The following is a 12,796-nucleotide window of genomic DNA, read 5'->3' as shown; positions in this document are numbered from 1 at the left end:
ATGTGCCCTGGTCTGCTAGTCTCAGGGGACACAGAGATGACTGGCTCTCGGGACAGTTGGATTGGGAAGATCCCTTCTGCTCAGAGCTGAACAGCTGGCTTCTTCCTCCGTCACCCGAGGCCTGTCTCAGGCAGGGGAGTTATTAGGGAGGCCTGACCCAGGCCCATGACCTGTGACTCTGGGCATGGCGGATCCCAGGGCCTGACCCAGGGGAGCAGGACGTTTCTAAGCCACTAAGGAGCTTCTAACTTGTCCTGGTTCCCTTTGGCTCCTAATCATGCCCTGTCTCAGACTTTCTGGAAAAGTATTAAGTAGCAGTTCTCCTAGAGTCCTCAGGGCACAAGCCCTCCCACACCCACACTCTAGAGATGCTATATCACTGCCTTAAACAATCCCACTGAACGGGGTTCACGTGGCCCCAAGAAAAAGCTCTGTTCGCAAGGTAACCGAGCTGGCGGAGCAGAGCCAGTGCCTGCCCTTAGCACCAGCCTGTGCCTGCCCAGGCCGAGCCATGGCCCTCTGTGCTTTCCCAGCTGCCCTCCACCCGGAAACTGACCCCTCTGTTCCTTCAGGAGCCTAACCTGCTGCCCAACAGGACTCTGACTCCGGTCACAGCACCGTACTTTTGCACCTGCCGTTCCCTCTGCCTGGAAGGCCCTTCCCTGCATCATCTTCCCAGTTAGCCCACGCTGGTCCTTAAGGCTTCTCTGTGAAACTCTGGCAGAGAGGCACTTCCTGCTCTATGCCTGGTGCCAAGACCCCCCGGGACAGCTGCTTGGGGATGCTTTTCACACTGGGGGGAATGTGGTTTGTCCCTTGGGTCTTTTCTACAAGCCTGAGTTCTCAAAGGGCACCTGGACACTTAACACAGGGCTGCTGGGTGATGGGAGGTTGATGGGGGAGGGGGAGGGCTGGCTCAGGGCCACAGATGACTGGCTTCTCAAGGGAGGGGGTTCATGGAGAGTGACAGCATCATCTCCCACCCTCCTTCACTGGGACTTCGGTGCTGATTAGAAAGGAGGGGCTGCTTTCCCACCTGCCCCCCATCAGCCTGGGGAGCTGGGGGAACTTGACCACGTGTTCACTCCTGGCTCAGGGCTGGGTTCGGTGTCAGTGCTGAAGCAAGAAGGCCAGGGCCTGGGGTGGGGTTTGTGATGGCTGGAAAGGCCCCCAGCCCCTTTCAATTCCACTCAAGAAGGTAGCTCCTTATCCTTGGGATGACTCTGCCCTTAACCCCATGGGACTTTTGGCAAGACCTCTCTCAGCCTCAGTGTCCCTGTCTGCATAGTGGCTCCCCTTTCGGCTCTGGTGGGGGCCAAGACAGGAGTGTTCAGACACTTTAGCTGCAGATCACTTAATCTGAGCACAGTTTGAGGGGAAGCCTGAAACATGGGCATTCTTTCAACAAGTGAGCTGGGCTGGCTGCCATGTGCCAGGGATGGCAGGGCTGTGGGTTTGCAGCTTGAACAGCAGACTTGGTCTTTGCCTTCATGGAGCTTACAGTCTCGTGGGAAACACTGGACAAGGAGAAGGGAGGTAAAGATCCCAGTGGTGACCTCCATCTCCCCAGCCCCTCCCCTGCCCCCAATGATTACAGTTCTCCAGTGGGGAGCAAAGGACCAGGGGAAGACAACTTGGGCCAAGATGCTTCACTTATCCCTGGGGAAAGCCCAGGTTTATATAGCTACTGTTTTATCCCCATCTTATACACAAGGAAACTGAGGCTCAAAGAGGCAACACCCTGTGTAGGGAGGCAGCCGAGGAGTGGCCCTCCACTGGAGCCTTCTCTTTCCTTGCTCTTGTGCAGGGCACCTTTAGCCGTTTAAATATAAAATTTAGAAATGCAGTCTTTAGTCGTACCAGCCACACTTCAAGTGCTCAGGAGCTACACATGGTTAGTGGCTGTCATACTGAACAGTACAGATATAGACCATTTCCATTAACACAGAAAATTCTATTAGACAGCACTACTCAAACTACAGCCTATGGGCCAAATCTGGCCCACTGCCTGTTTTTTTTTAATAAAGTTTTATTGGAACACAGCCATGCTTATTCATCTGTGTACTACCTATGGCTACTTTTGCAGAAAGTTCTACTAGACAGTGCTGCTCTCAAGCAGGGTCAGAAAACTACTGTAATAGGGAAGAACCTTTGTATTCTATTACAGGTTAATCACTAAAGGGATGCTGCCTATAAGCTTAAATTATACATAATGGCCCATCTCTGGGAATCCTGCCTCCCAGGTAATGAGCATTAAGCTGAAATACCTTGGCCTAGCTCACAGGAAACATCCTGAGTAGGTCCACCTGTGAATGGCTGAAGGAAGGAAGACAGTAACACATCCCTTCCTTCCCCCCAGTCTGACCAGAACGAGGAAATATTTGATTTGACCCCCTCCCCTTTTAGTATGAAAGAAGCCTGAATTCTAACTCGGGTAAGATGGTTCCTTGGACACTAGTCCACCATCTTGTCAGTCTGCTGGCTTTCTGGATAAAGTCGCTCTTCCTTTGCCCCAGCAACTCGTCTCTTGACTTATTGGCCTGTCCTGCAACGAGCAGTACAAGCTTGGGCTCAGTAACACTACCACCTGAAAAGGATTCCTGCTTTGGGATGCAGCAATATTATTGGATAATGCATGTTTTTATAGAACAAAATGGTTGGGTCGTGAGGTTACACTTGAAAAATACTTATGGTTTTTAAGTTGCATTTGAGTTATTTATATTTGCATGTCTTGACAGAAAGTGTATGGGGACTTCCTAGAACAGCCCCTGACCTAGGTCCTCTGCCTGCCTCTTGTCTGTAGAAAAACTGTAGCCTCCTAGGCTTCCCTGAGTTCCAAAGAGTACATTTAATCAGAGAAGTGAGAAAAATGCAGAAAGAAAGCAAAACAGTCAAGCAGGACAAAATAATAATAGCTTAGCCATTAAACAAAGACAAGGACTTTTAGTTCTTCCTCAAGGGCTAGAGATAATATACTGAGCCATATCCTTTGAGCTGTTTTACAGATACTGAAACCTCCACCAGGTGGAAGAAGTTAACTGTATGCTGCCCACCAGCAAGTAGACCCCAGACCAGTTGGAACCAGAAGGCTGGTGATGTTGACTCTTGATTACCTCACCACCGGCCAATCAGAAGAAAGTCCATGAGCTTATCACACATCCCACAACCCCCCTCCCTTACCCTGTCTTTAAAAATCTTTCCCTGAAAGCCTTCAGGGAGTTCGGGTCTTTAAAGTGCTAGCTGCGCTGGACTCCTTGCTTGGTGCCCTGCAAGAAATGCTGCACTTTCCTTCAGCAGAGCCCAGTGTAAGTAGATTGGCTTTACTGCACACAGGCAAGCGGACTTAAGTTTGGTTCGGGAACAAAAGCACCAATGCCTATTAATATGTCTGCCATAAAAACATTATTCAAATAAGCCAGAATCCGGCCTGCCTCTTGTTTTTATAAATAAAGCTTTACTGAAACACAATCTTGTGTATTTGTTTACATATTGCCTAGGGCTGCTCTCTGCATTACAGAGGCAGAATTGAGTAACTGTGACAGAGATCATCTGGCCTGGACCACTGAAAATATTTACTGTCCTTGCCCTCTATGGAAAAAGCTTGCCAGCCCCTTCTCTGGAGATAGTGTTACAAGACAATCTGACAATCGTTGGTCCAAAACTGGTTCTCAAAGTGTGTTCCCTGGACCAGTGGCACCAGCATCACCTGGGAGCGTGTTGGGAATGCAAATTCTCAGGCCCTACCCTAGACTTACTGAATCCGAAATGCTGGAGGTGGGCCCCAAGAATGTGTGTTTTAAGCAGCCTCCCAGGTGATTCTGATGCGAGCTCAAGTTGAAAAACCACAGATCTAAAACACGCACGGAGGAAGTGCCAGTAAGTGAGTGGCGCAAAAAGGTGTTAATGGGCTCCCGTGGGAACGGAAGAGTTTGCAAAGATGTCAGGAGAGTGATGGCCCATCCAACGCCTGGTCCCTCTGTGGCAAAGCCTTTGACAGCCCTGGATGAGGCCATGCCAGCCGGGAGAAGACCTCTCACCAGCCGCCCGTGCCAATGCCCAGGCCTCACGCCTGGCAGCCCCACCCTCCCACAGAGTTGTCAGCACGTTTGGAGCTGTCTCCACGCAGAAATTCATGGACCAGCTGTCTCTTTTAAGCTGGTTGCAAGATGATACCATTAATAGATGTCAGACACATTGGCAATGATCTCTTCATTAATAATTTCCTCCTTTCTGGGAAAAAAAAATTAGTAACAAGCAATCATCAATAATTCAAAAATACAAGTTAACCTTTCTATTAGCAGAACGGCTCTACACACGCCACGGACTCTTTCAGAGCCAGGAGCTCTGGCTTGAATAATGTTTTTACAGCAGGAATATTAATACACATTAATGCTGTCCGTCAAAGTATGCAAATATAAATAACTCAAATGCAACTTAGAAACCATACGTATTTTTCGAGTGTAAGCTGATGATCTAACCATTTTGTTCTATAAAAACATGCATTATCCAATGATATTGCTGCCTCCAAAAGCAAAACTTTACGAAGGAATCACTCTCAATTTGAGGCCTTTGTGGTTAGAAAGATTTCTCTTGCACTGAACCAGCGCTGCCACCCTGTCAGAGTTGGCTTCTCTTTCTGGGGGTGGACAGAAAGGCTGGGCACACTTCCAAGTGACTTTCGTCTGGATGTTGGTGTGCTCTAGGTAAGCCTCCTCCATCCCTTACATCCTTCCTGGGCCGCTTCTTACGTGATTTTCAGGACCCTCCCCCCAACATCTGTTTCCTCTTCTGTAGGACATGCTCTATTTTGGTAACACTCCTCTAGTTTGGGATTAACATAAACACATTACTATATATTATATATATATATATATATATACACACACACACACAATATATATATAAATAAACATATTTAACAAGGACCCTGTATAGTGCAGGGAACTCTACTCAATATTCTGTAATAACCTATATGGGCAAAGAATCTGAAAAAGAATGGATGTATGTACATGTATAACTGATTCACTTTGCTGTGCATGTGAAACTAACACAACATCGTAAATCAACTGTACTCCAATATAAAATAAAAATTAAAAAAAAAACACTCCTCTTCCAGGTGAAGCCTTGCGCCTGCCCACATTCCTTACACCTCCATTTACCACCCAGGTGACTATGAACTCATCACTCTCCCTCTGCAGATCTATCTCCCCATTGGGGTAACTGTTCCCACCATTGGACTGAGTAAGAACCAAGTGATTTAATGGATGTGAGAACACCTAAAATAGGGCCTGGCCCACTCAAGAGATCACTTCTTCTCCTTCCTTTGTTACTTCCAAGTCTTAGATTCACGTACCACCCCAGCCTTGACGCCACGCCAATTATCAGAGACACCTGCATGCCAACACAGCACCAGCTGCTTCATCCTTGGGCCAAACCACCAGCACATGGTCCAGACCATTGGCAGGTAGACCTCAGTGCGTGGCACGCTGGGATGGCGTCTCGCTTAGCCTAAGTGGGTTCTGCCAGACAGCTGTTTCTTTTCATTAAAACACACACACAAAACTAAGTGATGTCTGCCAAGCACCCACCAGGGATGTTTGTGTCTCTAACGTGTGACCAGCCCCATGCTGAGCAGTGGGGATGCCAAGGTAAGATGACCCCGTCCCCAAGAGCCCAGAGTCAGCCCACGCTGAGAGGTCACACCAGCACACCAGTGGCAGATGGTTTCAGGGTCACGGACGTAAATAATGGATGTCAAACATGATCAAGACATGGCCCCAACCTTTACTTCTTGCTTCCAGCAAAGTGGTTCTCTGATGAAGCAGGACAAAAGCCGCTGTTTCCGTGGAGGCCTGGGGGCCCTGGAGTTGGGCACAGATGTTTCAGAGCACTGGGGTTCCCCAGGACTCTCAGCCCCTCTCCTCGTCCCTGACTGTAGACTTGGATTCAGGAGGGTCCCAGGTAGGGATGGACTCACCTGTTTGAGGTGGGCTGAACCTGTTGCTTCTCCGCATCCCCCTGCAGTGAGCTGAGCTCAAACTTCAGCTCCATTCTGCCTCCCATCTCGTTCCTCCCACGCCCGCCCCACGCACAGCAGCCAGAGCGGTTGATGGAGAAGACCATCAGCACTCAGTCCTGTCACTCGCCAGCTTAAAGCCCTTCACGGATGCCCCGCTGCCATCAGAAGAAAGTCCAGATCCTTAACATGGCCAACGAGCCCCCCACAGGCTGAGCCCAGCCTGCCTTTCTCAGCCTGTCCCCTCCCTGATTCACCTTAAACTCCCCCACACCAGGTCCTCACCAGGTAGAGAAGGAAAGAAGGGCATGTGGGTGGCAGGAACTGCTAGGCAAACACTCAGGAAGAGTCTGCAAGTTCAAGGAGGCTGGGACATGCCAAAAAGGTTGAGCTCCTCGGTGCAGTGGCTCCCTCTGTCCCCTGACTTTATTTACACACACTCTTTACTCCAAGCCACACTGGGTGACTCTCCATTGCCTCCTCTCTCTGCAATGCCAAACTCAAAATCCTTCCTTATCCTTCCCTAGGCTCCAAATCCTCAACACTCAGCTTTGGGCAGGATCCAAGGGCTGGACTGTAGTGGACGGGATGAAGAAGAATCCATCGGTTCCATTTCCACTTTACCATCTGCAGAGCTGCCTTCTCCATGAGGGTGGCAGCCTCTGAAGAGTCCAGGACTCTGTTCACACACTCATACCCTCAACGCCAAGCCCCCGGATGCATACAGCAAGCACTCGATATATGTTCGTGAAGCCTACAGCCAAATTTGCCTACCGGGGCCAAATAGGAGTTCAGGATGAGTTGTCTTCAAACAGGAGGTTCAGTGCCGCATGTCAAGATCTGTGGGAAAGGAGCCAGAGCACGGCTCACAGGTGCTCAGAGTGAAATGTGTCAGGGTGACATTTCCCAACTGTCCCTGATCCTGGGATCCACCAGGAGCTCTCGTTAATAACTCAGAATCCTCACGCACCCCAGAACTGATGAACCCAAAAGTTCAGAGCCTGGAAATACTCCCTTTTTATCAGACTGTGCACAGGGGAGTCTCATAGAAGGTCCTACCAGAGTAACTCTGTCCAAGCCAACACATTAGCAGCAGCGACGATACTGTAGTCAGACTGCTGGCAGCGCCTGGCCCAGGCTCAGAGCAGGAACAGCCCTGTCCCTGTCAGAGAGGAACCAGAAGAGAAGCCCTGAAGCCTCTAGAGGCCTGTCTGCCCACAGTGTGAAGTCTCCTCCAGGTGGGGCTCGACTCCCAGGGATAAGAGACACTGGACCTTTGAGGAAAAAAGTGGGACCAAGAAGTCTGAAACAGAAATGATATAGAAATAATGCCTCTCTTTTTTTTTTTTTTTAAATCAAACCATTTTATTGAGGGACTTCAGGGGAGGGTCAAAGGGCTGGTGGACATTGAGGTCTGACATCCTTGGCCTGGCCAGGATCTCTCCAGCTTCCCAGTGGCTAAAAGCAAATGCCTCATTTAAAATTTAAAAGAAATTTTAAAAACTTCCTTCAGACTTTAGGTTTACAGAATTGTTCTCATCAGAATCCTTGATTCTTAATATACTTTCATAATATTTCCCTACGTAGCTCTCTCTTATTATTTATTTGCTTATGTTTATTACTTTTTATGGTTACATGGATTTGGTATTTTCTTTTCATTGATTTGTTATTTTATTATTGTATTTTGCGAAGTATCAGTGGATCTCCCACCCATGGATAAAATCCGTGCCCTTGACAGTGACAGAATTCTGCCCACCACAGGCCAGCCCTTGAAGGCTGCAAAAATCAAACTTAGGCAGGCCCTAATTTGGGGAGAGATCCCAGAGCCCAGTTGTCCTTGGGCTCCCGTAAGGCAGCCAGGCCTGGGTTTCTTCTGCAATGGTTCTCAACCCTGCTGCATATTAGAATCACCTAGGGCCCTACCCCCAGTCATTGTGTAATTTGGGTAGGACCCAGGCAACAGTATTTTTTTAATCTCTCTAATATTTCCACTAAGAACTACTGCAAAAGATTCCTCATTCGTAGTCTTCCTACCGCTGGGTGGGTGAGATATGAGTCATCTAATAAATTTGGTGAGGGAGATGGAGTGGGAGATACACCCTTAAATACACCCTTATAAAGATGCCCCACCCCCTTGCCACCTCAGGGACTCCCTGTAGATAAGGAGAGATGTGCATGGAGAGAGCATCATGGGTAAGTAGACTGTACATTTCTTAACATGGGTCCATGGAACACACCTATTCAAGAACCACTCAGGATGTTCATTAATTTTGCATGGAACCGAATTAGAATCCATAGAGGTTGAGGTTCCGCAGTTTGATTTTTTTTTTATATATATACAGCAGGTTCTTATTAGTCATCAATTTTATACACATCAGTGTATACATGTCAATCCCAATCACCCAATTCATCACACCACAACCCCCAACCCCCCGCGGCTTTCCCCCCTTGGTGTCCATACGTTTGTTCTCTACATCTGTGTCTCAATTTCTGCCTTGCAAACCGGTTCATCTGTACCATTTTTCTAGGTTCCACATATATGCGTTAATATACGATAATTGTTTTTCTCTTTCTGACTTACTTCACTCTGTATGACAGTCTCTAGATCCATCCACGTCTCAACAAATGACCCAATTTCATTCCTTTTTATGGCTGATTAATATTCCATTGTGTATATGTACCACATCTTTTTCCATTCATCCGTTGATGGGCATTTAGGTTGCTTCCATGGCCTGCCTATTGTAAACAGTGCTGCAATGAACATTGGGGTGCATGTGTCTTTTTGAATTCTGGTTTTCTCTGGGTATATGCCCAGTAGTGGGATTGCTGGATCATATGGTAATTCTATTTTTAGTTTTTTAAGGAACCTCCATACTGTTCTCCATAGTGGCTTTATCAGTTTACATTCCCACCGAGAGTGCAAGAGGGTTGCTTTTCTCCACACCCTCTCCAGCATTTGTTGTTTGTAGATTTTCTGATGAAGTCCATTCTAACTGGTATGAGGTGAGACCTCATTGTAGTTTTGATTTGCATTTCTCTAATAATTTGGGATGTTGAGAAGCTTTTCATGTGTTTCTTGGCCATCTCTATGTCTTCTTTGGAGAAATGTCTATTTAGGTCTTCTGCCCATTTTTGGATTGGGTTGCTTGTTTCTTTAATATCGAGCTGCACGAGCTGTTTATATATTTCGGAGATTAATCCTTTGTCCGTTGATTCATTTGAAAATATTTTCTCCCATTCTGAGGGTTGTCTTTTCATCTTGTTTATGGTTTCCTTTGCTGTGCAAAAGCTTCGAAGTTTCATTAGGTCCCATTTGTTTATTTTTGGTTTTATTTCCATTACTCTACGAGGTGGATCATAAAAGATCTTGCTGTGATTTACATCAAAGAGTGTTCTTCCTATGTTTTCCTCTAAGAGTTTTATAGTGTCTGGTCTTACATTTAGGTCTCTAATCCATTTGGAGTTTATTTTTGTGTATGGTGTTAGGGAGTGTACTAATTTCATTCTTTTACATGTAGCTGTCCAGTTTTCCCAGCACCACTTATTGAAGAGACTGTCTTTTCTCCATTGTATATCCTTGCCTCCTTTGTTATAGATTAATAGACCATAGGTATGTGGGTTTATCTCTGGGCTTTCTATCTTGTTCAAATGATCTATGTTTCTGTTTCTGTGCCAGTACCATATTGTCTTGATTACTGTAGCTTTGTAGTATAGTCTGAAGTCAGGGAGTCTGATTCCTCCAGCTACGTTTTTTTCCCTCAAGACTGCTTTGGCTATTTGGGGTCTTTTGTGTCTCCACAGAAATTTTAAGATTTTTTGTTCTAGTTCTGTAAAAAATGCCATTGGTAATTTGATAGGGATTGCATTGAATCTGTAGATTGCTTTGGGTAGTATAGTCATTTTCACAATATTGATTCTTCCAATCCAAGAACATGGTATATCTCTCCATCTGTTGGTATCATCTTTAATTTCTTTCATCAGTGTCTTATCGTTTTCTGCATACAGGTTTTTGTCTCCTTAGGTAGGTTTATTCCTAAGTATTTTATTCTTTTTCTTGCAATGGTAAATGGTAGTGTTTCCTTAATTTCTCTTTCAGATTTTTCATCATTACTGTGTAGGAATGCAAGAGATCTCTGTGCATTAATTTTGTATCCTGAAACTTTACCAAACTCATTGATTAGCTCTAGTAGTTTTCTGGTGGCATCTTTAGGATTCTCTATGTATAGTATCATGTCATCTGCAAACAGTGACAGTTTTACTTCTTCTTTTCCAATTTGTATTCCTTTTATTTCTTTTTCTTCTCTGACTAACGAGGCTAGGACTTCCAAAACTATGTTGAATAATTGCAGCGAGAGTGGACATCCTTGTTTTGTTCCTGATCTTAGAGGAAATGCTTTTAGTTTTTCACCATTGACAATGATGTTTGCTGTGGGTTTGTCATATATGGCCTTTATTATGTTGAGGTAGGTTCCCTCTATGCCCACTTTCTGGAGTTTTTATCATAAATGGTGTTGAATTTTGCCAAAAGCTTTTTCTGCATCTATTGATATGATCATATGGTTTTTCTTCTTCAGTTTGTTAATATGGTGTACCACATTGATTGATTTGCCTATATTGAAGAATCCTTGCATCCCTGGGACAAATCCCACTTGATCATGGTGTATGATCCTTTTAATGTGTTGTTGGATTCTGTTTGCTAGTATTTTGTTGAGGAGTTTTGCATCTATATTCATCAGTGATATTGGTCTGTAATTTTCTTTTTTGTACTATCTCTGTCTGGTTTTGGTATCAGGGTGATGGTGGCCTCATAGAATGAGTTTGGGAGTGTTCCTTCCTCTGCAATTTTTTGGAAGAGTTTTAGAAGGATGGGTGTTAGCTCTTCTCTAAATATTTGATAGAATTCACCTGTGAAGCCATCTGGTCCTGGACTTTTGTTTGTTGAAAGATTTTTAATCACAGTTCCAATTTCATTACTTGTGATTGGTCTGTTCATATTTTCTGTTTCTTCCTGGTTCAGTCTTGGAAGGTTATACCTTTCTAAGAATTTGTCCATTTCTTCCAGGTTGTCCATTTTATTGGCATAGTGTTGCTTGTAGTAGTCTCTTAGGACGCTTTGTATTTCTGCAGTGTCTGTTGTAACTTCTCCTTTTTCATTTCTAATTTTATTGATTTGAGTCCTCTCCCTCCTTTTCTTGATGAGTCTGGCTAATGGTTTATCAATTTTGTTTATCTTCTCAAAGAAGCAGCTTTTAGTTTTATTGATCTTTGCTATTGTTTTTTTGTTTCTATTTCATTTATTTCTGCTCTGATCGTTATGATTTCTTTCCTTCTGCTAACTTTGGGTTTTGTTTGTTCTTCTTTCTCTAGTTCCTTTAGGTGTAAGGTTAGATTGTTTATTTGAGATTTTTTCTCGTTTCTTGAGGTAGGCTTGTATAGCTATCAACTTCCCTCTTAGAACTGCTTTTGCTGCATCCCATAGGTTTTGGATCGTCATTTTTTCATTGTCATTTGTCTCTAGGTATTTTTGATTTCCTCTTTGATTTCTTCAGTGATGTCTTGGTTATTTAGTAACGTGTTTAGCCTCCATGGTTTGTGATTTTTTTCCCCTATAATTCCTTTCTAATTTTATAGTGTTGTGGTCAGAAAAGATGCTTGATATGATTTCAATTTTCTTAAATTTACTGAGGCTTGTTTTGTGACCCAAGATGTGATCTATCCTGCAGAATGTTCCATGCGCACTTGAGAAGGAAGTGTAATCTGCTGTTTTTGGATGAAATGTTGTATAAATATCAATTAAGTCTATCTGGTCTATTGTGTCATTTAAAGCTTCTGTTTCCTTATTTATTTTCATTTTGGATGATCCATCCATTGGTGTAAGTGAGGTGTTAAAGTCCCCTACTATTATTGTGTTACTGTCGATTTCCTCTTTTACAGCTGTTAGCAGTTGCCTTATATATTGAGGTGCTCCTATGTTGGGTACATATATATTTATAATTGTTATATCTTCTTCTTGGATTGATCCCTTGATCATTATGTAGTGTCCTTCCTTGTCTTTTGTAACATTCTTTATTTTAAAGTCTATTTTATCTGATATGCATATTGCTACTCCAGCTTTCTTTTGATTTCCACTTGCATGGAATATCTTTTTCCATCCCCTCACTTTCAGTCTGTATGTGTCCCTAGGTCTGAAGTGGGTCTCTTGTAGACAGCATATATATGGGTCTTGTTTTTGTATCCATTCAGCAGCCTGTGTCTTTTGGTTGGAGCATTTAATCCATTCACGTTTAAGGTAATTATCGATACGTATGTTCCTATAACCATTTTCTTAATTGTTTTGGGTTTGTTTTTGTAGGTCCTTTTCTTCTCTTGTTACTTCCCACTTAGAGAAGTCCTTTAGCACTTGTTGTAGAGCTGGTTTGGTGGTGCTGAATTCTCTTAGCTTTTGCTTGTCTGTAAAGCTTTTGATTTCTCCATTGAATCTGAATGAGATACTTGCCGGGTAGAGGAATCTTGGTTGTATGTTCTTCCCATTCATCACTTTAAGTATATAATGCCACTCCCTTCTGGCTTGTAGCGTTTCTGTTGAGAAATCAGCTGTTAACCTTATGGGAGTTCCCTTGTATGTTATTTGGCATTTTTCCCTTGCTGCTTTCAATAATTTTTCTTTGTCTTTAATTTTTGCGAATTTGATTACTATGTGTCTCGGCGTGTTTCTCCTTGGGTTTATCCTGTATGGGACTCGCTGTGCTTCCTGGACTTCAGTGGCTATTTCCTTTCCCA

Source organism: Delphinus delphis, chromosome 15, assembly GCF_949987515.2.
Source record: "Delphinus delphis chromosome 15, mDelDel1.2, whole genome shotgun sequence".
In the NCBI taxonomy this organism is placed as follows: Eukaryota; Metazoa; Chordata; class Mammalia; order Artiodactyla; family Delphinidae; genus Delphinus; species Delphinus delphis.
This window is presented reverse-complemented; position numbering follows the sequence as displayed.